Below are 25,832 nucleotides of genomic sequence, written 5' to 3'. Positions count from 1 at the left end.
ACAGCAGCATTATAGCTCGTCGCCAAGTAGTACAAGGGGCACTCTTCTTGGGGTGGATGGGGGTTTGGGTGAGGGGTGGGAGGGGCGGGGGTGCTCCTATCCCAGTTGGAAGTGTAGCCACTGGGAACATCTTGGGGAAATGACGTGTTTGAGTCTTGCGTATTGTCATCGTATAGATTATCCTAATAAAGTATAGGATGCAGTCACCTGCTTTTTTTAGCAAAAACCTCCATGTGTATATGTTTCCAAATAATTAGAAGTGCATTCACGCTCACTCAATACGCATGCAACATAACCAGTGGCAGCACGATGCAATTCAGAGCAGCGGCAAGACGCACTGTGCAAGTCCGAGTAGTCCTTCGCCGCTGACAGAGACACGGGAAGCAGCCGCTCAACTGAGGAAGAAATGAATGCCTGCGTCGGTATTCACTTCTTCTTCAGCGGAGCGCTCCGAGGCAATGACCTGTTGACTTCAACTTCTTATAAAGTTTGAGCCAAGTAGTGCTGCTTCCAGTATTGTTCTGTGTTACTGTTAAAGGATCGTGTTAATTAATGCAGGGTCTTTACCGGGACACATTTATGATGCACCCTCATTATTATGTCCTTTGGGGTCGAAACACTGATCAAACGTATGATTTTGGACTACGTTAGATGAAGGCTGTATTACCGTTTAGGACAGACAGTCGGGTACATACCAACATTTACAAATATGTGAGCCAAGATCTTTTTGAAATTTTGAGTTGTTGCTCTAGTTGTTCAGGTCGCGAAGTTACATTGATGAGCACTGCACAATCTCACATCTCTTTATGGAACAGCTTTTAAATATGTACAGATTGTATTAGAATACATTTTCAAAAACTGTCATTTCTTGGGACTGAGACAGTGGTGTTCCTATTTTGGAATGATTTATGGAGAGGGCCGCTGTATCCTCTGTTGATGAGAACAACTGCATATGAATTGATACACAGGAACCACTATTATTTTGACCATACAAAATATTTAATAAACTAGCAGCGACCTGGGGGTGGGGTGCTACTGGTGTAAAGATAATCCAAATGCCTGCAAGCACAATCAATGGAAGTGTTACAAAGGGGTCTCCAACCTTTTGTGTATTGAGAGCTACTAATCTTCCTGAGTTATTAATAATATTATTAGTGTTGTAGGCAAGATTGTTAGTGTCCATTTTATGCAAGATTACCAGCAGTGACCAGTGCATCAGGCAGGGTTGCCAGCAATTATATTTAAAAAAGCTTCGTCAATTAGGAATGTTTATACATGGGTAACAGCCATAGCTGCAATGCCACTGTCACCAATGTAATATTAGGAATATGCTTCCCTAAAACCACAGGATTTACTACTCAAATATCAGCTGAACATATATTTTTCTAATTCTACAACTTTTCTGCAAACATCAGCTTATCTTTTTGAAAATGCAGGTTTCAATTTGGCATATATATAAATTCGTCCAAGCAAAAGACTAATTTAATAGGCTGGGCTACACACAGGATAGCTATTTACAGATAGCCGGAGAGCTACTAGTAGCTCACAAGCTACTCGTTGAGGAAGCCTGTGTTACAGGCATTTTAGGTCAAGACTGAGGTGTGTGGGGAGAGCAATATATTGGTCTTATTAATGCAGAGGTCTTCAGAAATGTTTTTGTGTCTCGTCTCTCTCAGCAAATTAAATTACCTATGAGGAGGTACCTTTAAACTGAAATCAATCTACAATAAACGTTAAAAATATAAGTAAATGTACAGTGAGGCATTACTTTTAATAAACAAATATAAAAAAAACAGATGTTACATTACAGATGTATTACTATGTTTGTTACATAACGGATGTTTTAATATGTTTAAAAAAGTAGGAAAATCAGCAAAAACACTTTCTAGGTCTGTCTTGGCAGTTTTAGCTGAGGGCAGAACCATTTGAAAATAATACAGAGAGCGAGCTTTGGAGCATTTCTCTGTCCGTCTTTGATGTATCCTTCAGACTTCTAAGCAGGGCTTCTAATGCAATTCATGGGGTACTTCAGGGACGATTTCACATCTCACAAGCACATGGATCTTCACAATTTCTGTCACATGCCATCCTTTATCTCATCCATGTTGTCTAAACTGAAAGAAGTTTTTTTTTTTTTTTTTTTTTTTTTCCAAACTGTAGCACCTAAACTTGCAGAGTTTTTAAGCATGTCGACTCGTATGTGAGTCTGACCTTAAAATGACTGCCTAGGTCAGGTATCTCCAGCCAGTAAAACCCAGTTACTATTAGCTCCCAAACACCTTCAAAGTAGCTCAGTCTTGAGTTCATTTTTAGGTTTTGCCTGCACAGTGCTTGTGAAATCTACTGTATTTACTATAAATCTCAAAAGGGGCTTACATCCCGCCCCTTGCTTTTCATTCCTGTGCATGACACTAATTTTTACTCTTTTTCTATTGGCTGTAACGCTATTTCTTGCACTTACCAATGCATGTTCTTCCTGTGTTCTTCTTATCAGTGTTCTAACGCCCAAGTACTCTTTTTCATCCACGTTGGTTGGTTGAACTTATTTCTTATCTTATTTGTGAGCAAGCGTGTCAGCACCCCTGCTTTTTTACTTTTTTGGCATACAGTTCAGCTTCTGCACCCCCACCGTGGTGTCACCCTCCCACCTCGCCATAGTTTCACACAAAGCCACGCCCGCCTTTCTCCCGATCAGAAATACCATTTGCTAGTGATTTATTAAATAAGCACTATTTTCCCTGCGGGGTGATGTCTTTCTAGTTCTGGGCTAGGAGGTGACTCGTGCAGGAACGAGGAGGGCAGAAAACAAGAAGCTCGAGAACGGCATCCGAGCAGGACAGCAATCTGTCTCCAGGCCTTAGGCATACATACAGGCCTTGCGTTAATATGTATGACAAGTATTGTGAGGGTGAGCGTGATCGATGCCTGCAGCGACTATGTGGCTCCCCAATAAATCCAGCTGTTAAGCTTTATCATTTCTCGTCTTGGAATTTCTCTTCCGTTTGTTAAGCTGCGTTATTTCTCTTCTACGTCTTGGCTGCACTTGCTTGAAGGTACGAGATCTTACAACGAACACGTTTTATCGGCAAAAAAAGGAACAAGTGCAGTTGTGCACAGACGTGGCTCAGATACCACAGTGACAGCTTGTGTCTGCTTCACGCGGTCCGCTGACTGCAGATCTTATGTGCATTTTAACAATGTAGTTAGTGTTGGCGGCTCAGTCAAAAGACTATGACCTTCCATTAAACTACCACTGGATGGCACCATATAATCACAAATCAACTGCACATTCTCCACCGCAGAGACGTCTTTTCAGTCCCTGCTTGCACCGCTGAAATGGACACAGTATGATTTATATATTGATTGGAGCATATAGTAGACGAAGATAAAGCTATCTGTTACCACGATTGCCATGATTAGGAATCTGTGTGAGATGATTACAAGCTGCAAAGTAAATTAATACACCCTATTTTTTGAAACTCTGCAGGATTATGTTGGCCATTCTCCCCCCCCCCCCCCCACCCCACCCCCCCCCCCACCCCCAAAAAAAAAACTACTCAATAAATGGCATGTCAGTCCCTGTCAGATTTAAACATTCAACAGTGGCCCTGCCCTGAAGTGGAAGTGCCTTGAACTCCGTGCCATGTGTTGGTCTCATCCGGCCATTCCTAATTCCGCGGACGAGTCGGTAGACGATACTGGTAAAAATCCACCTGACTAACGTTATTTTTAAAACACCGAAGAAACAAAAGAAAATCTGAAAGATGAGGACAGGAAACAAGTAAATAAATGGATGGCTGTGTTTGATGACACAACATGAGAACAGTGTGTATAGTCACACACTCTACACTGCTACTGCAGCGTGAAACCTTCACCCTTAGTCACCTGTTGTCAGGAAACAGCTGCCCGTATGAACAGTGCAGGTGAATTTCCCATTACCTCCGTATTCACTTCCACACTCGAATCTTTGCTACTATGAGCTGTTACCATCTCTGTAGAAGTGCACCCTCCATAGACTTGTTTATTTTTCTATAAACAACAATTCCTCCACACTCTCATAGGTGGATAAAAGGGGTACTCTCACCCAGTGCTTGAAATGGAAAAATTAAAAGTGCAGGTACTCCGAGCCAGAGTACCTGCTTGTTTCCGACAAGTGCCGGTACTCTCCAATTAAAAGTATTACGGTTTTCTTGAGATGTGCCGGTACTCCCCCTCTCAAAATAAATAAGTGCTGGTACTCAGTACCGGACAGTACCGGCCCACTTAAAGCAATGCTCTCACTAAAACATCCTGTGGGTTTCTGCTGCTTTCTGGGCAGGGACACTCGAATTATGCAGCAAAAGTGGCCAAATTATAAGGCGGGGTGAGTAAATTATGCGGCAGTACAAGCGACTTTATGCCACACATTTTGTAATAGTATTACTTCATTACCTCATAATTTTTTCTCTCAGCTTCCGGCTGATTGGTTTATACTGTAGGTGCATGTGCCCTGAGATGCACTTTTTGTCTACACTCGCCCTCTTCAGATGAGTGATTAAACACATTTTTAGTTTGGCTCAAATGCAGTATGGGTGCCAGGGCATCAAGGTTTTGTGCAGACTTGGCTGGAAACGGGTTACAGGTCTTTACAAATGGCAGGCTTCAGGTCTTTACAAATTGTGTGTCTTTCTGAGGGGAGTGACTTTGTGTATGTGACGTTTTTGCTTGCCTAAACCATTTACCAGATGGTAGTGTTTAACTTTCTATGCATGTGTTCTACTCATGGTGGGTCACGCTCTAGTGGACTAAAGGGGTGTGGCTGACGAGTACTTCTAGTGCAGATGGCTTGAAGTCGGCAGACGCCGTTGTGCATGGATTTGTATTGGCTGTGGCAAATGTTCCCGACGGCAGCCTGATTAGCCACGTGTTGCATAAGTAGTATGCATGCAGACCACATTTCCAACCCAACACTGGCTTGTATACCCCTCTAGATCTATGTCTGGAAGCGTTCCCATCACCTGTGATCTTTTCACATCTTTAACCATAAGGTTAGGCCAGCTGTAATTCCTTGCTCTACAGCTGGCCTTCTACCGGCCCTCACCTGCTGCTCACGGTTTACCTCAATAGCCTTTTAGCAACCAGTTTCCGTATTGCCCGAACAAAGATGTGCACGTTTACCGTATTTCTGCACCAGTACCATACCGGCTTCTGGGTAATCACTGTGGCCAGCTTTTCTTGGCACTGATATTGTGTGGTAGTTCTTCTGCCTGGTGGGCCCTGCAGTATTTATTTCTGCACTGCGAGGAAGTTTCCCCGTCCTTCAGTAGGTGTAACTTTCTCCTGGCCCGCACTACCGCGTCCTCGCAAAGTAGCTGTAGTGCATAGGTTCAGCTAAGTTCTCTCAAAAGTACGGCATTTTCTTTCATGTTTCTTCCAATGTTTCACCGTTGGCCGCCATTCCTGTCCCAGTGTATGCCATTCTGCCAACACCCTATGCTCAATTCTAGTAGTTTGAGGTAGGTGCTATCTATCCTCATGCTTCACTGACTCCTCTTCCCCCACGCTGTTTAGATACCCCCTTTAACGTTAACATCACTTTCATGGCATTTCTATTTCATAACTACTCACCAACTTAAAACTTACCAAAAAAAAGTAATAATCACATAGGTGAAGCCTAATACATTTACCAATGTATGTCAAATAAGCACAGTGTCACGTTTGTCTTTCACTGTTAAGGGAAGGCTGTGTTTACTTTACATTATTATCATCAGGCTGCAGATAGCAGAGCCTGATAATAAGCAGTGCTCAGTCAGATTTATGGGTGTGGCTGGGGCCCCAAGGTGAATAACTGAAGTATTTAACCATTAAGTAAAAGTCCTTGTCAACTCAATATTGGAAAAGGAGTGCAAAATGTTTCTGGATGCTTTTAAATGGGAGAAAAACAAAATAAAAAGTTATCTTAGTGATTAACACTTTCTTTTAATTTTCTCACATTTCAAAGCGTCAATAATATTACAAGCAGCAGCCCGTTTGCTTCAGTGGCCAGTAGACACTGTGTCATATATATGACTGAAAAAATGGTCATTTATTTTAAATGGGAGACATTTTAAGCGGATGACGCACTAGTGTACATCTGCTCCACTAGGGGGCGGTGCCGGCTTTGGTGCAGTAACTGATGACGTTTGGAGAGGTCTCTGGCCCGTGGTCAATCACAACAAGACCCTTCTATTTCCACTCGGGGTGAGATGGCGGGAGTGTCCGTCAGAGCTGTGCTTCGGATGGGAAGAAGACAGTTCTCGGTATTTGGGGGGTCGAGGTGGCCTACACTGAGGAAGGGCAGACCAGTCATTATATTGGATGGGTGCTGCAAGGGTTCCGGAGGTCTCTGCAGTTTTAGAACACGCTCCCCCTTTCGATCGCTGGCAGGGTGGCCACTGCTAAGAAGGTTTTTTGCCCCCGATGTCTGTACGCCATAGAGAACTCTTTGCGTCCTATTAAGCTGGGGGATATTTTGAAAATTAGATAGCTTGCTGTACTCCGTGGTGCGGGCAGGGCACTGTAGTAGAATGGCCTTTCCGGTTCTCAAGAAGGATATGGAGGGGAGTCTAACCCTGCTGGATATGCAGTATTACGATTATGCAGCACATCTGCGGCGAAATGACTTGCAGAATCGGATAACAGGAAGGAGAGATAATTACAGGGTACCACAAATGATGTGCCACTGACACGCCTGCTTATGAAAGGGGCTTGGGGGGGGGGGGGGGTGGCTCACTAGTCCCATATCGGATACAGCAGACAGCAGCTAGATGGGAAAGAGTGGTCATCAGAGTGCTCCATCAGGCGTCCTTTGACAGAGCTACGGTTATGGGATCTCCCTCCTTTTTACATCATAGATAAGGACATGTCCATAGACCAGTGGGGAGAGAGTGGATGCCTGCTGGCTGTGGATCTCTACCCTGCAGAAACTTTCATCTCCTTTCAGGAGGCTACGAACACATTTCAATTGGCAGCTGGGCAGTTCTTACATCACTCAAAACTGTAAAACACAGCCCGGGAGGTATGGTGCACATTTCCAGCGGGTCTGGCGCCATTGTTCCTTCGATGGGGAGAGTAAAGACACAATCTCATTTCTGCACAGGGCCACCAAGGGAGACCTCACTCAACCCCAGATACGCGCTTGATAGGCGTGGCAGAGGTAGTTAGTTGAACCTTTTGCTGATACAGATTGGAGCAGGGCCTATGCACTGTTGCAAGGTGTCGTGCAATAACTGGTTCAAGCTTATACACTTCAATTACCTTAATTGCACGTACATCACCCCATATTCGCTCGGTAAGATCGACTGACAAAAAGTATCCGGGTGCTTCTGGAGGGGGAAAGACGGGGCCACCTTCTTACATTTAGCTCGGAAGTGTCAGGAGGTGCCCGGGTTTTGGTGGCTCCCCGAATTGAGGAGGGCTCAGGGCTGCGATCCCACATACACCACAGGCCTGTTTGTTGGGCATAGCATCTTAAAACAGAGGCAGGAAAATGTCCTACAAGTTTATGCAATTTACCCTACTATTGGCCAAAAGGAGGGTGGTGATTGGCTGGATAGGAATGCAGGTGCCGCAGGGCATTCTGTGGGTGAAAGAGGTCCTTGAATGGACAGTAGCTGAAAACAGCTTATCAGGATGTCTAGGCATGACATCAGGGCGCAAGATGATATTGCAACTTGAGCCTTGGTACTTGAGCAGTTTTGGACCTATGTTGACAACTCCGAAGGCTCAGTGGTACACATTAGCACAGAGGAAGAGATCTGAAAGTACCTGAATCGCCATGTTTGGAAATAGTCCAACTTATTTTTACAAGGTACTACATGCATTGTCCTACTTGAAACCTGATCTGTTATGAAATTACGAACAGTCTAGATCCCATCTCATCTATAGTTGTAGTGAGTATATGTTGTATTGGAATTCATACAGTGTACTACTATGTTTTTTTCAGGCAGTGGGTTGTTTTTATGGTTTAGCTCCACCTTGTCAAAATGTAATGTATTCATAATGCTAAGAAATTGGAAAAATAAATGTGTTAAAAAAACAAACACTCTCTAGTTTAATTTTCTCAACACAGTGCCATATTTATAAGTGAAAAATACAGGCATTATTTTAAGTGGGATAAACGTAAAGTACAGCAAAATGTTCCATATTCTAATGATTTTTGTAGAACATTTTCCTGGACTTTAAATTTCTCCCATTTAAAAAAAATGGTTGTATGTTTGTGTTATACATCTAATGGTTCTACACATGGAGAAAGTTATGCCCTGTGCCACTAGTACATATGACAGTCTCTGTCACCTGTACACATATATCCCATTCATGCGCACGCATGGTTATACATCCCCAAAGACCATGTTCTTACCGACACACATGGAAGCTCTGTCATAGCGTCCGCAGTCAAAGTATTTTGTTCAAACCATAGTATCTGGCTCTATGGACATTAGGCTTAAAGTCAATTAAGCTGGGTGAGGGGCACCTGGTAACAATGTGCAAGTTGCTTAGTCTTCAGTATCCTATGATGATTTTTACTGATCAGTACTAGCTCTCACTACAGAAAAGGTTGGAGACCCCTGGCCTAGGTACTATGAGAGGGAATATGAGGGCAAATATTCCCAGCACCCTCTGTTTTTTTCTGTCTCAACTTGGAGAAGGACTTTGAAAATAGAGGTCCTTGCTGCAGCTAATGCCGCTATCCTACTCTTGTCATGATCTGTGGGCTTGGCTAGCCTTACTGCACTTGCTGGCATGCAATACTTCAAACTCATCGATAGGGAGTTCATTCTTGGTAAAGAACAGCTGTCAGTTCCCCTGGATCATCACTACTGCTTGGCAACGACATTGGCATCCCTGGAGCACGACTATGTATTGGCATCCAAATGCATACTACTATTCACATGAGGGATCTCTGACAGAATACCGGAACCAAACAAAAAGTTGTGTGAACAGAATATTGTGTTAAAAATATCGATGACCAAATATTGATTAGGTAAGTGCAACCAGGTTAAGCATAGGTTTACTATTCTCAACTTTACATCTATGTACCTTGAAGATATTTATATAGTCAAGGTACATATATGTTGAGTTATATACAGTAAACATTACTTACTTATAGAATAGAAATGTTCACAATATTTTTGTCCTAAATATTGGTACAATATTATGAATACACATCCACAGGAGTCCCAAGAATTCTCACTATGTTAGCGGTACCCATTCTGAAAGGTATTCAAGTTCAAGTTTCTGGTTCAGCACGTCCTTGCTAGGCAATAAAGAGACTGTTGCTGCATCCAAGACCTTGTTGCCAGATTGAAATCCCTGCACACTATTTATTTTCTTGGAGCACCTTTCATATCATAGGACTGTACACCATGCATTCACATAACAGAAGGCTGTGACTTTATCATGATAGGTAAAAAACCTTTTAGTATATCATCTACATTTAAATTTGTTTTACAAGTGCTGAAATGACAGAGGTCCATATATAAGTAGATAGTCTGAGGCCTAGATATTCTGGATGTATATTATTTGCTAAGGTATATGATTCTGTGCAGGGATGTGTAGTAAAAGTATCACCTTATATCTCCACTGTGAACTGACAGATGTCCACACCCACAGAGTGATGATCCACAGTGGCAACAGCCAATGTTTCTCTCTCTTATCTGATTCCCCTTTTCCGTGTCAACTGCTAACTAACCTATCGCTACTGTACTGGTTGTGGATCTGGAAAAGTACGTCTCTCTAGTAAGATTGTCAGTTCAAGTTAGTGCATTCTGACAGATACTTCCTTGATGGGCTTTGGGGGAAACAGAGGTGCATTGTGGGAACAACAAGCAATATTCGACGTATTGGTATCTACTTTTATATTGGAAACGGTCCACTCTCAGTGCCCTGCTCCTCTTCGAGTCAGGTGTGGAGTATCACCCTTTCTGGGATGCAGTTACAAATCTCGGTGGTGTTCGAAGGAAGCTGTAGGCGCTCTTTCTTGTTTCCTTGCCTTGGAGTTGGAGCGGAGGTTAGATACTGGCTGCATGTTTCCTGAAATCCTCTAGGGTGAGGAAATGAGAAATTGGGAGGGATGGTGAGAGTCTGAATCCAACCCGGCAATTTTAATTATCCCGTTGATGACCTGCCGTCTTCTGTAGAAGGTAAGAATTAGGATTACAATCCGCAGGCTCCTCTGGGCTTTTTAGCAGGAGAAGGTAGTGGAGAAGTATGGAGCATTCATAGGAAATCAATTTAGGACGCGCATGTGTTTCCTTTCGATTTGCCTGGTAACATGGAACTGCTGTCTGTGAGGGCATTTTACAACTCGGAGTATTGGGAGAATTCTACCCTACAATGAGCACGCCTGGGAGAAAGAGGAGACATGTATCCTCTTCCTCTAGTTCAAAATCCCATTTCCATATGACGGAAGGAATGAAGGGGAAGGGGAGATAATTATAAAGCTACTTACTGAAGCTCTAGATTCTTTACAGAAGAAAGACCAAGAAGGGTCTTTGAAGAACATTTCTGCTCCCAGTGACAACTGTCCTTGCATCAGCACAATCTGACTCCAGTAATTCTAATAAGGGAATGCCTGCTGATCAAAACAGGAAGTACACTGGCAAATAACAGTTACCAGAGATTCTAGCCCCTATGGTGAAAATATGAGTTTTCCAGAGGGATGTCTCGTACCTCGAAACTCTTCTTGGGCAACACCAGAAAAGTCCTGCGTTGGGAGTTCTAATCCACCCTTATGTGATGGACATCTCTTGATGGAGGTTAGGGCCTTTGTTTTATTGTGGCCTTTAATACTACTGATCGTATCACCCTCAGATAAAGATTTAAAGGAGCAGGTTTTGTAGAAGCAGCTAGAAATGGTAACATTCATTCTATGAAGACATATCTCAGCCAGTCATCATGCCATCTTGACACAGAAAACAACGTTGGTGTTGGAATCTAAGTCTGCTGTGGTTTGAATAATTTCTTATGTTGCGGACATACGAACGACGTATAGTTATGGTTTGGGATGCTTTATTGGAGCCTTTAAATTCCAAGAACACCCCAAGTAACACCAATCTCTTACATGACATAGCACACGGCCCTACCCATTCCTACTTGGTTGAAAACGTTACATACTTGCCGTCAATCCCCTACGATCATAACCACACAATGTAGCATTACTTTCGAGACATCCCCAGGCATAGGAGATTACTCCTTAATTATCACACATTCTGTAGAAACCTGGATCAGAGGTGCCAGTTTGGGGTTCGGGCTGGAGGGTTCAAGTTCACAGGAGAATTATTTATTTCATTTTATCTTTGTTGCTTTAGCACAGTCATGCGGAAACTGTATAGCTTAAGCTATATCTAACAAGTTACCTGCTACTGAAAATCGATTACGCACTATGCTTTGTATACTTGACCCTTACTGTGCATACAACGCATACGAAACTGCAATAAAATATGTATTAAAATGCTGTTGACATGAGAATTGTTGTTAGGTACTGGGTCACATATATGCCTGAAACTTGGGTTTTGCCTATTTACATTATATGTTTTTAATTTGCCAAAGGCCTTTTACTTTATTATAGCTCGAGAGTAATGACGAGTAACAGAGGTAAGGCCCCAAATACTTACCAGTAAATCTTACTTACTGTTAGTCCAACGCGTCCTCATTGCTGCCATTACATCCTGAAAACCCTCCCTCATTCTAGCCCTTTGACTGCGCTTGGAAGGTCCAGGAGGAGTCTGGGAATGTCAGTCCTTTATGGCCCTCAGTAAGGGTGGGTGAGACTTGCATTTTTTGCACTACTAGCTGTTCCAATATCTGAGGTGTCAGCCCCTTAAAACATAACGGCTCGGACGAGGACGAGTCAGACTAAGAATAATAGAAAAATACAGGCAAGTAATCGGGGCATACTCTGATAAACCCGTGGTGGAAACCTGTGACATCCTCTGCCCCGCCCTCCCCCGGCCCTGAGGGATGTTGTTGACATGAAATGCAAGCCATTCATCAATATTGTTGGGCCATAAGATTGAGGAGAGCGGTTGGAGAACGGGCAGCACGCCAGTACCTGTAAATTAAGATTGCGTGCTTTGAACACAACCTTCTTAGTTTGGCTTGTTTCTAGGCTGTCTATGATTCCATGTACATCATGACAGGTGAATCATGTAGTTGTAGGTCAATAAAGGAGGTTTCCAGTACAGACTGGAACAGGCTTATTTGCACAGTGGTCATTTATATGGAGTCCTCGCGACTCCTTGGCCTGGACACAGAAGAGATGGGGCAAGCTGTAGTGGTTCTCCTTTATTTATATTTTATATACACGCAGAGGGGATTGGCTGCAATATGATTTCAGTGGTAAGATGCAGGGACTCGGCGGAGGCCTCAGGCAGCCTGACACCTTTAATCTGGTTCTCTGCTTGGCTACATACTGCATGAGGAGAGGAGTCTTTGAAATACAGAAGGAAATTGACAGCCATATCGAAATGTCACATGGATATTAAGTCTGCATTTTATTCACAGGTTATTTCAAAGGGTCTACATTCTGATAGGAGGCCACTTCACAGCGGAAAGGTGGGGGCAGTACTAGAGGAAACAGAAAAAACAGTATACAGCAATTTCAGCATTCAGGAGAAAGCAGTCAAGTTCCTGAGGTAGATGGTGAATCAGAGTCATTAACTACAGAACACCAGCATGTTATGGAAATTAATTAATCCTGTCAAAACGTGGGTGCCAGTTTGGAATGTGCTGCGAAAAATGAATAAGAATGAACACGAACCCTCCAGTGAGAGCTATAGTTTTAGAAAACAATTTAGTATTTGCTCCTTTAGGTCGATGCAAAGACTCTTGCTTATCATACTCGTTTAAAAGATAACATATTTTGAAGGACACCACAGATTTGTTAGTGCATCTGATGAATGCCATATCTAAAGAATGTGACATTTTGTTTACATGTGATAGGTCAAAACCATACTGGGTTTTATCAACACACATATAACGTGTATCTTCTATTTTATGGATATTGGCCAGAAGCAGCGTATGTATGCAGAATAAAAACTATCTATAGAAGACCTACAGCAGATTTGTTTTTCCTTTTTAGATAGAAAATCTACAGATTTCATGAATGTAAATTCTCTGCAACTCTGCCCAGGTAGTTGCCACCACTCCTGAAGATCTACCTCAGAAAGGACTTACAAATGTCTCATTCTTATTTAATTTCAGTTGCTCTACTGCGTTCCCCGAATGTCATAGGTCACAAACAAACGATGTGATTCCTTGTACTCACATGACCTTTGACGGTAAATAAAGTGTTCTCTGAACATCCAAAGTATTTTAAAGTTGTTCCTCCACTGAAGAAGGAGATGGATAGAAAAAGGAATAATCACACCCTTGGAGGCATGAAAAGAGGAACTCATTTTAAGGACCAAAGAAGTATAATGCCTCAGAAGCACCCCATTCTCAAAAAAACTAGAAATGGAGGACTTCACATCAAAGCTGAGAGTTCACCAACCCTTTGAGCAAAAGTAATGTAAAAAAGAAAGGAAACCTTGTAGGTCAGAAATTTAAGATTGGCAGACTCTAAAGCATGGGTACTAGCAAACATTTTCACGGGGCCCGCAGAGTTTGGTCTTTGATGTGACCGAGGGCCACACTGATGGCAGCTGGGGGGTAGTCAGGGGTTGGTAGTAAAAGGGGTGTAAAGGACGCAAAGCTATACTTCTAGTGTCTGAATAGCACAATGTGAAACCATAAATTTGGGAATAATCACAGCTTCTCCACTTAACCAAACTGTGTGATCCTAAGCAAATGTTTTATTTCACTTTCCCTCCTTTTTGTTCATTATCACATATGAGGACCTCGCATGACTTTAGGATGTGTGCTGCACAAAACCTTTTTGTGTTTGATTTAATAAATTATACTGTTTTTGTATAATTGAAACCTAGACCACCGGAAGAGTGCACATAGCTGACTTGCCTCTTAGCTCACCAAAGGCATTGTTGTCAGGGTGGGAGATGGGGGAGTGAATGTTTCTAAATTCTGGTTAGAAAATTATCACTTTGAAAAAATATATTTCTTCAATGCACCGATATAATCTGGTGAACTAAGGTGAAGATTGTGCGTGTTAATGAAATACACTTTTTGAATTTTGAGCAGACTTGATCGTGCTTTTACATTTTTGCTTCAAATATGTCTTTAAAAATGAAGGTGTTTCTGATGTTGTATTGTACAGAACCCCTCTCATCTCTTTTCTTAACCTTCAACTCACCTTAAATAAATGCTTGCCTGTTTATTTACATTTTTTTAATGTTAGTGCGGAGTCTAGCTAAGAGCAGGCCAGTGCTGCTGGGCCGCATGTAAAGGTCAGAAGGGCCGCATGCGGCCCCCGGGCCGTACTATGAGTATCACTGCTCTAAAGGTTCAAAAGGAGGAGCATTCAAGGATCTCAAATCTGTAGGTAGGTCCAGGAAGGAAAAAGACAGTGAGCAAGTGGTCTGGTAATAGAGAAACTTCCAAATATCCTAGATATTAAGACTCTACAGCTATCACCTGCCCTAAAAAATAATCTAAATGTCTGGGGGAACTGAGCAGCCTGGCTGGACGGCCGCGAAGGCAAGAGAACTGGGCGCGTGGCCGCAGCCTGCCAAGATCAGCCTGTGGAGGCAGCAGCAATCGCATCTGGATGGAGCGTTGCCATTGTGGATGGAGAGCTCCCATCAAATGTTTCCCGACCATGAGGAAAGTGACTGTGGCTCGCACAGGCAGTGCCTCACCTCGGGGGAGTAGATTGAGCCTCTGGACTTGGAGAGCTCTAGAGCCACCGGCGCAATAGAGGTGAGAGTGGGTCTCTGAGGGCCAGAGGAGCGGTCTGCAGGCTGCTGGTGTCTGATGGAGGCCCGATCGGGGCAACTGGCTCCTCTCAACTTCAATGCCATTGGGGGGTGAAGGGAATGCGCTCTGGCCTACCAAAGGGTGGGTTGCCCCTGAAGGACTGAGCCCCAAGAAAGACTCCACAGGTAGCGGCTAACTGGATGGACCAGAAGGGCTGGTGTGCCTGGGACAGTATTTGGTCCTGATGTCGTGGAGTGACTGATAGCTCATGTAGGGGCATAGACTGGCAACAAGACCCACACGCTCCCCTGGGACGACACAGGGCGTGCCTGGGGCTCTGCAAGTGCAGCAGATGCCTGGTAAGCAGCTGGACAGAAAGGCCCTCCTGGGTGCTAGGTAATGGGCCTTTAGCCATGAGAGATGGGGCACGGAGCGAAGTGCCTCACATCTGCCTCACATCCCGGCTAATAGATTGAGGCCTGGACCCTGCGGAGGCCTAGGGACACCACAACAAACAGATTACCTTGGAGTGCTATTACGCACTGCACCCTGAGGGAGAAATGGATGAGATGTCCGACGGCTCCCCGTGGACGGCTGAGTTCTGCTACAGCTGCATGCTTGGCGATCCGGACCTGCACTGCGCCACAACATGGCAGCATCTACCATCAGGAAGGGCCGGGGGAACATGACATCCTTGGTAGCCGCCGCTTTTTCACTGGGACTTATGAGTCATTATGAAGTGCATTTCCAACACCACACTACCTATCCAGGAAGCAGTGATGCCTGGGGCGAGAACTTGGGTTATCTGACGCTTCCCATCAGACATGGGTGCTCTTGCATATACACCCCCTGAACGCTATGAAAGATGATTGCGGGGGTATGGTTTGATCAAAGACATCCAAGCCCCCGTCCCAGAAATCAATCATGGCTATGCTCTCAGCCCCCCAGACCCTGGCAGACCTGATTTGCCATCTGGAAAGCACACTGGCATGTCTGATAAGATCTTACAGGCTATACATGACTGCAAATCTGCCATGGAAGCTCAACTGGGGGCAATACAAATTGAAACTGGAGAACTAGGGGCAGATCGCGCCAAACTGATGGAACGTTTAGAGGAAACAGAATCCTCCGTAACCTCAATCAGATCTTTCCTGGTGATCATGCAGGACCACCTGAAGGCTCTTCACACAAAAGTATCGGAACTTAAGAGCTGAAGCTGCTGAAGGGCGCTCGAGGCGTAACAATGTCTCTGTCGTGGGGTTCTCAAAGCTCTCCAAAGGCCTGACAGCTGAACTTTTTTGGAGAGGACTGGCTGACGATGACGGACCTGGGTACCAGGGTCCCAAAATTATTCTCTATTGAATGGGCACATAGGATCCTTGGATGCCCCTGCCTTCTCTCTCTCCCCCGCCGGGGGCCCTGCCATGCCCAATCATCGTGCACCTACTCAATTTCAGAGACACAGACTTGCTGCTGCAGATGTTCTGAGTCAAGGACCCCTGGACCTATAATACTAAAACTATAATAGCATACCTAGATTACATGTCAGAGGAAGCACAAAACCTTTGAGGCAGTCAAAATACACCTTTGTACCGTAGGTTTATCCTAGACACTGTTGTTTCCGGCCGGCTTGCGGGTGGTCGATGCTGACCCAACTCACTTTTTCACATCCCCAGAGGAGGCTTGGGGTCGGCTACGCTCCAAAGACATACAGGAGAAACTGAAGGCATCTGGGGATGGCGTGCAGGGATGGTCCGACATAAGGCCCAAGAGCTGCTGCCCACACAAGTCAAGATCTCGTCTTACTGATGGACAAGCCACTCAGGAACATGTACAGGTGGTACCAGAGGTCTCCACACGAAGTACCAAAAGATTTCAGGTGTTGGCCCCGGACACAGACTTAGACTCTGAGCTGGGGGGGCCCTAGCTCAGCTGCCTCTGGCGGGGGTACATTTAACACACCACTGGGACCTACCCATAAGGAGATGCCTGATCCATGATGCAATCCAGGTGGTGAGTTCACAAGGCACTTCAGTGAGTGATGGGGCCTACCTACTGTGGGACAGTTGTGACTGCCTGGCCGGTCTCACAGCTAATGATATGGAACTAGAGGGTTACATATCCATCAGTTGGGTTCGGGTGAGGATACCTGGGGTATTGTAATCCTGTTGTCGGCTGGGCTTGGCCGATCCGTCTAGAGACTTCCAGAAGGACTTATCACTGTTGTGACATGTATTACACACAAGCTGCATTGTTTGGGGCTTTGTGGCACAATGCTGGCTTGCGTCCAAGCCTGGGATAAGGGAGCTGTTATTCAATTACTGTTTTGTGATTTTGACCTGACTGGACAGGTGGGGTGGTGGGGGAGGCAGTTGGGGGTGGAGGGATGTTGGTTGGAGGAGTGGGAGGCTGTTTGGAGAGCAAGGGCTCCAAAGTAGTTGTCTGCACGTATGGCCACCACATTTAACACACTAAACTGGAATATCCAAGGCATGGCAACTCCAGCACAGCAGCAAAAAATATCTGCACACATTCGGCACAGGCACATCCATATTGCATGCCTCCAAGAGACGCAAATCATTAAAATGGAGCTCGAAAAGTTCAGCAAGCCCTGGAGTGGGCAGATCTTTGGAACTGGGTACTCTGCGTATGTCTGGGTATTCTAATATGGGTGGTCCCAGAAGTGCCATTTGTGAAAAATAGAATGATGTCTGACTTGGACAGCAGATATGTGCTCCTACAGAGGACACTAGATGGTCACCCCCTGCCACTGGTGTCCCTGTATGCACCCAACACCCTCCATGTTGCTAGATCCTCAGGCCGAGGATGTTGAGGGTGGGGGTACTTCAACTGTATTCACGACGCTGATCTTGATAGATCCATACCCCCCTACCAGGTACCCAAAGCGTGCAGGTGACTAAGCGCTTTCAGCAATGAACTACGGCGACCCACTTGCATGACGTTTGGCGCTTCGGCCACCCTAGGGACGCAGAGTACTCCTACTGTGCACAAGGGTATCAGGTACACACCAGGTTGAACTACATTTTCTGTAATTTGGACTTTTGGTCTCTTATACGTAGTTATGACTACTTGGGCAGGACTTAATTGGGCCATAGACTGCTTAAAGATGCGTTCAAGTGGGGTGGGACCAGGGCTGCCATTCCAACATGGGGATTCAGGATGAACACAACACATTGCACGATGCGGCGTACAAGGAAGCCAATGACTCACACAAGTTATGGTTCTGAATAGGCTTAGATTGAAGGGCGAGAGGGTCAGGAGATTTGATGGGTGGACTTTATTACATGGTGAGATGTCAGTAAGGAGTTATAGCATGTAAGTTGGGCCTGCAGTCGTGGCCTAGATTAGAGTCCTCCAGTAGCCAATGGCATGTGGCAGATCTCTTCAGTTATTCGATGCACGTTCAATTGGTGATGGGTGGTTATATTGTTGTGGACTGATACACTACTGGGTATTAGTCATGACCTGCAGCGGTTATGTTGAATGTGAGTGTAAGAGGGCCAAGCAATATAAAGGAATTATTATGTAGCCTGTCTGAATTACAATAGAAGGCACAGCCGCTGAGTGCTATAGTATTAGTAAGGGCCAGAAGGGTTACGTATGGTTTTACATAAGTAAACGATACCAAATCTAGAAACTGGTCAGCCCTTCACAACGTACATGGACAAAGACATTTGTTAGAGTGTTCGTGAACATGAGGAGGGTCTGCTAGTCAGATTGTTAAATATCTGTGGACAGTAGTTGTACTTGAAGGAGTGATTGTTTTTCCGTGTTTTATCCCACGATTATAAGTTGGTGTAGTTACCTTTATATGAGCAGTGTCAGGAACGTGAAAGCAGCTGCATGAACAGCAATGAAGCAGGGGTTAATGTTGACCATTTCCGATCTATAGTTTCTGCATTTGTCGTTACCTTAACCACAGCTAGCTAGGAAACCAAAATCAGCACTGGCAAAAATGTTCAAACCAGTTCCACATTGCAGAATAATACATATGAATGGGAATGTGGGGGCATGGTCAGGTCGGGGCACTCCATCCTGCTCTGAAAGCAGGATGGCCTGCAGGATACTGGAAACAATGTAATAATATCCAGGACGGCTCTGACATCAGCTTCTCAACAACAAACGAGGACATGAAGGGTGAGAGAGGCAATCCACCCTTTAATTTCAGCCATTCCCTTTTGGCGAAATAACATCAATGCTAAAGAATCATTTGTGAACCTTCAAAAAATGGGCTACAAATTAATCCTAAAATCTTTTCAGAAAGCCTGAGTGAAGTTAGGCCTCGGTAGGGTGCAGACTGCGTTTCTTGCTATAACTCTCTGCTTTACTATTCCCGCTTGTACTGTGTTTACTGTTCTGCCTTGCACTGATTTGCATTTTTACACGGAGCATTTGATTTGGGAGATAATTTTGGCAATATTAGTGGTGGGGCTTCATGGCGGTAACGGGGGCTTTTAATTTTTTAACTCTGTGGAAAACAGGGCTTCTAATTTTTGGGGGATACTTTTAATTTTTCATGTGAATTTGCCTTGCTTTTACTTTATTCATGAGGAGATCAGCACGTGTTTAGTTGCTGCTCCTTGTTTTATTATGACAGACATTTATTTTTATTTTTTTAAACTGTGGCCTGCGGGTTAGTGTTCCAGCTCCCATAGCGACGGCCTCATTAAAGATGGCCGGGGAGCGGATGCACACCAATGGCGCGCCAAAGGTAAGCCTGTCTGCGCACATCCGGCAGGGGCCAGGAACTTTGGTCCTTCTCATTCAGAAATAAGGCGTTATTCGGCCTCTTTTTAAAATCACTACAACCAGCCTTGGGCACAAACTGTCAGGTCTTTCACCCTGGGATGTTCCCAAAAGTTTTGAAAGGGCTAGTAGCAACAGCTATTCTGACACCCATTCTATTCCAACATACTTGCTGCCTAATCTTGGTTCTTTGGAGGGTGATAGCAGTCCGCCTTGTGCCCTACCCCTTGATGGCCATCCTCAATCTAAAACCTCTTTTGAAACATTCCATGTTTTCAGTCCTAATTGCCACTCCCTCCCTCAACATCAGTTAAGTCTGTTTAATTTTTTAAGTGACTTCGACCCAGGCGCCGTTTTCCTTACGGAAACATGGCTACATACTAGATCTCGCCCTGATATTATTGTTTCACCCCATGGTAACTTCTCCTTAGTGAGAACAGATTGACAGGATGGGAAGAGGGATTGTGGTTATTGTTAAAAAAAGAATTTGCACGTAAAACTGAAGAGTTAACAGCTCCGCAATGTAAAGCATTGATTTTTACCCTTTTCCTTATCCATAATTTCACACTGTCCGGGGCTTTGATTTACCCACCCAATAGCCCCCCCACCCTGAGTTATGTCGGAAAATGGTGTACTGTTAGAAATGGGTCTCTACTTGGCAGTGAGTTTACTCCCTGTTTACACCCTGTTCACTCTAGTCAGGCTAAGGGAGCTACACAGCTCAGATAACCCCTCCTCGCCCCCTTGTAGCTCGGCACAAGCAGTCAGGCTTATCTCAGAGGCAATGCGTAAAGTATCTGCACAAACACATACAGTGAAAACACCACAAAAGGACTCCACACCAGTTTAGAAAAATAGCCAGTGTTTATCGAAATCAAACAAAACAACAAACATTCAACATACACAAGTAAAGAAATACAAAATTTTGAGTAAGAATTGTCTTAATCCATAAGAATCAATAGATGCGCTGTTTAGCACGAAGTACCTGGTATGTGTCAAAAATTAAGCCGCAGGGGAGAGAGGGTGCATCAGAAAAATACGCAATGCATCGATTCCTTACTCGCAATGAAACCGCACGTCGATTCTTTCTTCGTTGGGTAAGCGATGAGTCAATCTTTCCTTGCGGGGAGGGGATGTGTCGATTTCCGGACAAGCAGCCTCAGGTTCGCACGGTGAAGTTGAAGATCTGACTCCCATGGGTGATGTGTGGAAAATCTGGACGCACGGCAATGATGAATCCGCGCTGAGTTGGCAATGCGTTGCTTTCTGCAGCCGCGAGACAGGCACTGCGACAATTTTTCTGCCGCTCGATTCTAGTGCGTGGATTTTCACTCAGGTTCTGCTTGGGCCCAGGGACTGGATGGCGCCATTTGCCAAGGCAGGGGATCTCAGCGAGAGAGCCCAGGTGCTGGCAGATGATGTCTTTGATGTCCCTGGCACTTCTTAACGGGAAGCAAGCTCAGTCAAAGCCCTTGGACAATCTTCACAAGCGGTAAACAGTCCTTGTCCTCTCTAAGGCAGAAGCAGCAACTGCAGGCCAACCCAGCAAAGCACACACAGCAAGGGGCAGTACTCCTTCTTACAGCTCTTCAGCTCTTTTCCCTGGCAGAGGTTCCTCTTGATCCAGAAGTGTTCTAAAAATCTGGGGTTTTGGGTCCACAACTTTTACTCATTTCTGCCTTTGAATTACGTAAACGTCAAAGGAAAGTCTTTGTAGTGCACTTTCCAGTGCACTTTCTAAAAGTGGCATTTTCAAACAGACAATCTAAAAAACAACTTTACCAAAAGATATATTTTTAAATTCTCAGTTCTGGGACCCCAAACGCCACATCTCTATCTGTTTTTCATGGGAAACTCCACTTAAAAAATATTTCAAGGCAATCCCCATGTTAACCTATGGGAGAGATAGGTCTTGCAATGGTGAAAACCGACTTTGGCAGTATTTCACTACCAGGACATGTAAAACACCTCAGTACATGTCCTACCTTCTAAATGCACTGCAACCTTCCCAGAGGGCTGCCTTTGGCCTACCTTAGGGGTGACTTACATGTAGTAGTAGGGAAGGTTTGGGCTTGGTAAGTGGGTCGAATTGGCAGTGCAAGACTGCACACACAGACACTGCAATGGCAGGTCTGAGACATGTTTTCAGGGCTACTCATGTGGGTGTGCACAATCAGTGCTGCAGGCCCACTGGCACCATTTGAACTACAGGCTCTAGGCACCTCTAGTGCACTTTATCAGGGATTTACTAGTAAATTAAATATATCAATCAAGGATAACCAATCATAACCACAATTCAGCTATAGAACACTTGCACTTTAGCACTGGTCGGTAGGGGTAAAGTGCCCAGAGTACCAAAACCAGCAAAAACGAAATCCAGTACACAGTCAAAAATACAAGAATAAGCAAAAAGACAGGGGAAACCACGCCAAGGATGCCAGGTCTAACATGTACCCTGATACCAGATTTATTGGCCTTTCTATATCTTAACATATGCTAATTTTATTTTACTTGGGAGATACTAACCCTTATTTGGAAGATATACAAAATATGATGATTGATCCTACATTCAGGATCTACATGCACTCAATTTGATACTCTGTAGTTTCACACCTACTCATGTGGCAGGACATCTCTAGGACCCCATTTTTTCCAATACAAAGGACCTATTGTTTGATTCCCCTTACCCACTTTGCTAGCCTGACCATTATGCAATACATTTCAAACTTTATGTACACACTCATCCTTTTTCAACAAGATCTAACACTAAAGTAAAATTGAGGAATTGGTCCAAACTCCAAATTCTGCTTTTAACGAGCATCCCTTCAACACTAGACCTACTCTATCTCACCAGCCCTATATGGAGCAGGACAGGATCCATTTTTTGCTCTCTGAGCCTATTGATTCCACCTTGCCCCTTACAACCAAAAGTAATGCAGTCTCCACTCTCCTACTCCATGGTTTACACATGTTCTCAAAGGGGAAAAGAAACACTGTAAAGCACTCGAAAGACTCTGAAGGAAGTCTTACTCAAACAAAACTAAGGCCAATTACAGGGAGACTTGTAAAGCCTATCATAATTCATGTAAAATGGCTCCAGCAACTTTTTGTACAGCTAAAATCACCAATGCTCAGAATCATCCACAGATTCTTTTTAAGACAGTGAAAGAACTAGCAGATGCTAGTACTATTGCTCCTGTGTTTTCTCTTTCCCAGGGTCAGTATGAGGAGCTTGCTGCCTTCTTTGTTCACAAAGTGGAAAAGTTCCATCTACAACTAGCCAGGGACTCTTCGTCAGCAGAGGCTGAATATACTCTGAAGGTTTGGAATCTGCCTGAGAAGGTAAACAACGACTCATTGTTTCAGACAAGTCACACTGCCTCATTAAGTAAGTGGCCTTCTTTGGGTCTTACCTCTTTTCTAACCATTTTACAATCTATTAAATCTGGTTCTCCATTGGATCCTTTACCTCCCAATAAGCTGAGACTATTGGATATGAAGTGTCATACTTTATTGTTAGAATTTCTTAATTCATTGTTTCAGAACGACACCATTCCTTTGAGATGGAAACATGCTATGGTGCTGCCTCTGCTGAAGAAATCTAATTTAGACGCCTTGAATTTAGCCAATTTTCGGCCATTCTCCCTGCTACCTATTTTCTCCAAAGCATTACAGAAATATGTCAAGGCCCATTTCACCACCTTTATTGAGGCCCACATTCTTCTCCAATCATCTCAGTCCGGTTTCAGGATTGGGCACAGTACGGAGTCAGCCTTACTGGGGGTCACTGAACATTTAAAATAAGATATAGATGACGATGGCACAGCTGCACTTATCCTGCTGGATGAGTGCAGCCTTTGACATGGTATCCCATTCTATCTTGGTCGATAGGCTGGAGACTTTTACCCTCAACAGAACAGCTTAGAGTTGGCTTGTTTCCTTTCTAAATGATCGGGTGTTTCAGGTTCTCATATCCACTGTGAAATCTAAGCCGCAGGCGTTGTCGTCTGGTGCTCCTCAAGGATCAGTTCTAAGCCCCCTATCGTTTAACATCTATGTTCATCTTTTAGCAGACATCATGGAGAGTTGTGGGTTCACTCTTTTCTCTTACACTGATAACATGCAGAATATTTTAGCACTGCCATCGGCCCAGTAACAGGATCTGTCGATTCTGAACATGGGCTTGATAAAAATCTGAGGTTGGATGAACAAAAACTTTCTTAAGCTTAATGGAGATGAAACTGAGGCTCTTGTTCTGAGCAAGAATGCTGCCCTCTGGTTCTCTAGACATGGTCCAACTTTGCTAGGCCCTTTGCCCACTCCAGCTACAATGGGGAAAAATGTGGATCCTTATTGATGATAACTTGACATTAAAACATCAAGCAACAAAAGTAGCAGCTAACTGTTTTGCCGTGCTTAAGTGGTTAAAAACAGATTATTTGGCTTATTCCCCCATCTGTTCAGAGGACCGTTATCCAAGCTTTAGTTATAGCCAAACTGGATTACAGAAATGTGCTCTATTTGGATGCAGACAAGGCAACTATTTGCAGTCTCCAGCTTGCACAGAATGCTGCTGCTAGGATGCTTTTTTATCTACCTAAATCAGCCTCAGTCTCTCACTTGCTGAAGGAATTACACTGGCTTAGAATTTCAAAACGGTTTGAGTTTAAAGGTCTCTGATATACTTAAGGTTAAACGGAGAGTTGGGCCATGTTACATTTAGGAGCTGGTGAGCCTTACTTGCCCACTCGTTCCCTCGGGTCTTCCTATTAATCCCTATTTACAATACTGAGATTTCGTTGTGCACGTCTGAAAGGACGATTGTTCTCCTACTGGGCCCCAAACTCTGGAACTCTTTGTCAGAAGCTCAAAGGACCTGTAATTTCCTTTTTGTCCTTCCGCACAGGCTTAAAGACTTGTTTTTTTCGAATCTCTGTTCTTAAGTTACTTGAGCTTCATAAATAAATAAGTTCTGCATCTCATTTTATGTTGTTTAAAAAGGGCATGTTGCAGAGATACAAACTTTAGAAAAATGATAGATCTGATAGGCGGTTCCCTCAAAATGTTTTTAATGAAATAGGAAGGTTAGTCATTCCTAAATCATCTGCAGTCTTGAATGGTGGTGTGCATGAAATACATTTCTGCATGAAATTGATCCATCATAATTAATATACCCTGGGATTGCACCATGGTAAAACTGACCCCAGAGCGTCATTAAGTGGATCAGCAGCAGCATGAAATGCAATCTCATGAGTTATTAAATAACAACATGAATAGGTTAGCAAATGAGATAGAATTACTGCACTTAACTACAAACAGTCCCCACGTGACTTCTCTCATATGGATTGTGTTTATGTCACATGATGGAGATCGGACGTACAACACTTATCACTTATGCAACGTTTATACGTTTTTTTTTCCACAGTGGAAATGGTGCACATTTGTTTAATCTTACCACCATAGAGGAAAACGATTCAGTGGTATATTATACGAAATGAGCAGCAAGACAAGAAGCAGTTGAATTAATCACGTTGCCTTACTTTGCTAAAGAGCGCTTGGAAACATATCTTAAATTCCCCAACACTTTTCAATAAGAATTCGGAGCGGGCCGTATTACCACAACCGTAACAGATAAAGCTATATGACAACTAACGAAATAAAAAAAAACGATAAAAATGGGAATACGGTGCTGAAAAAAACTACCTGTCCACTGCTTACATGAAACACGTGCGTGACCTCCGCCTGATACCGGCTACTGATGCTTTTACATTGATGAGCATTAACTCTTAAAGTCAGTGCTTCCAGGTCGCATGACAACCAGTCCCACGGCTGAACATATTCCGGGAGTCGCCTTGGGGTGGGTGGGGCTCGTAATATGTAAAGTGACCTAGGATTGGAGCGCTCTCGGCACCTCAGCGAATCCTAGCACGCTGCAGTGAATTCAGAGGAGGCCGTTGGCTGTGAGGTCTGCACTTGTCTCTGCAGTGTACCATTATATTCAGAGTCGTTTTCCGCGGTGTATGCCTGGTAACTTTGGGCGCCCTGAACTTTACTAGTCATTGACCTACGGCGACTCAGTTACAGTTTACGATCTGGGCAGTGAACGGGATCCGGGTGTGGCATTGGGGCGAGGCAGCTTAAGGTGCATATTCTAGTTTGAAGTGTGGCTGACCTTAGAGTGAGGGTCACAATGCAGCAAGCTCTGCTGGCTGTTGCTTGTACTGCTGCATACCTTT

At 44.2% G+C, this 25,832-nt stretch overlaps 1 protein-coding gene across 3 annotated transcripts in view; it reads right to left on the bottom strand.

The window, feature by feature from the left end:
- Positions 1–25,450, bottom strand: part of MRM1 (mitochondrial rRNA methyltransferase 1) — a 95,276-nt gene extending 69,826 nt beyond the window's left edge. The window contains exon 1 of one of the 3 annotated variants that reach the window (XM_069226561.1): positions 25,315–25,450. The gene's annotated coding sequence lies outside the window, so the exon portion shown is untranslated. Of the gene's footprint in view, positions 1–25,299 lie in introns of all 3 variants that reach the window. The other 2 variants (XM_069226560.1, XM_069226559.1) reach the window with 2 other exon arrangements.
- Positions 25,451–25,832: the final 382 nt, after the last annotated feature.

The sequence above is a fragment of the Pleurodeles waltl genome, chromosome 3_2 (genome assembly GCF_031143425.1).
Source record: "Pleurodeles waltl isolate 20211129_DDA chromosome 3_2, aPleWal1.hap1.20221129, whole genome shotgun sequence".
NCBI lineage: Eukaryota > Metazoa > Chordata > Amphibia > Caudata > Salamandridae > Pleurodeles > Pleurodeles waltl.
The sequence above is the reverse complement of the archived record's forward strand: the minus strand, read 5'-3'. Positions and strand labels throughout refer to the sequence as shown.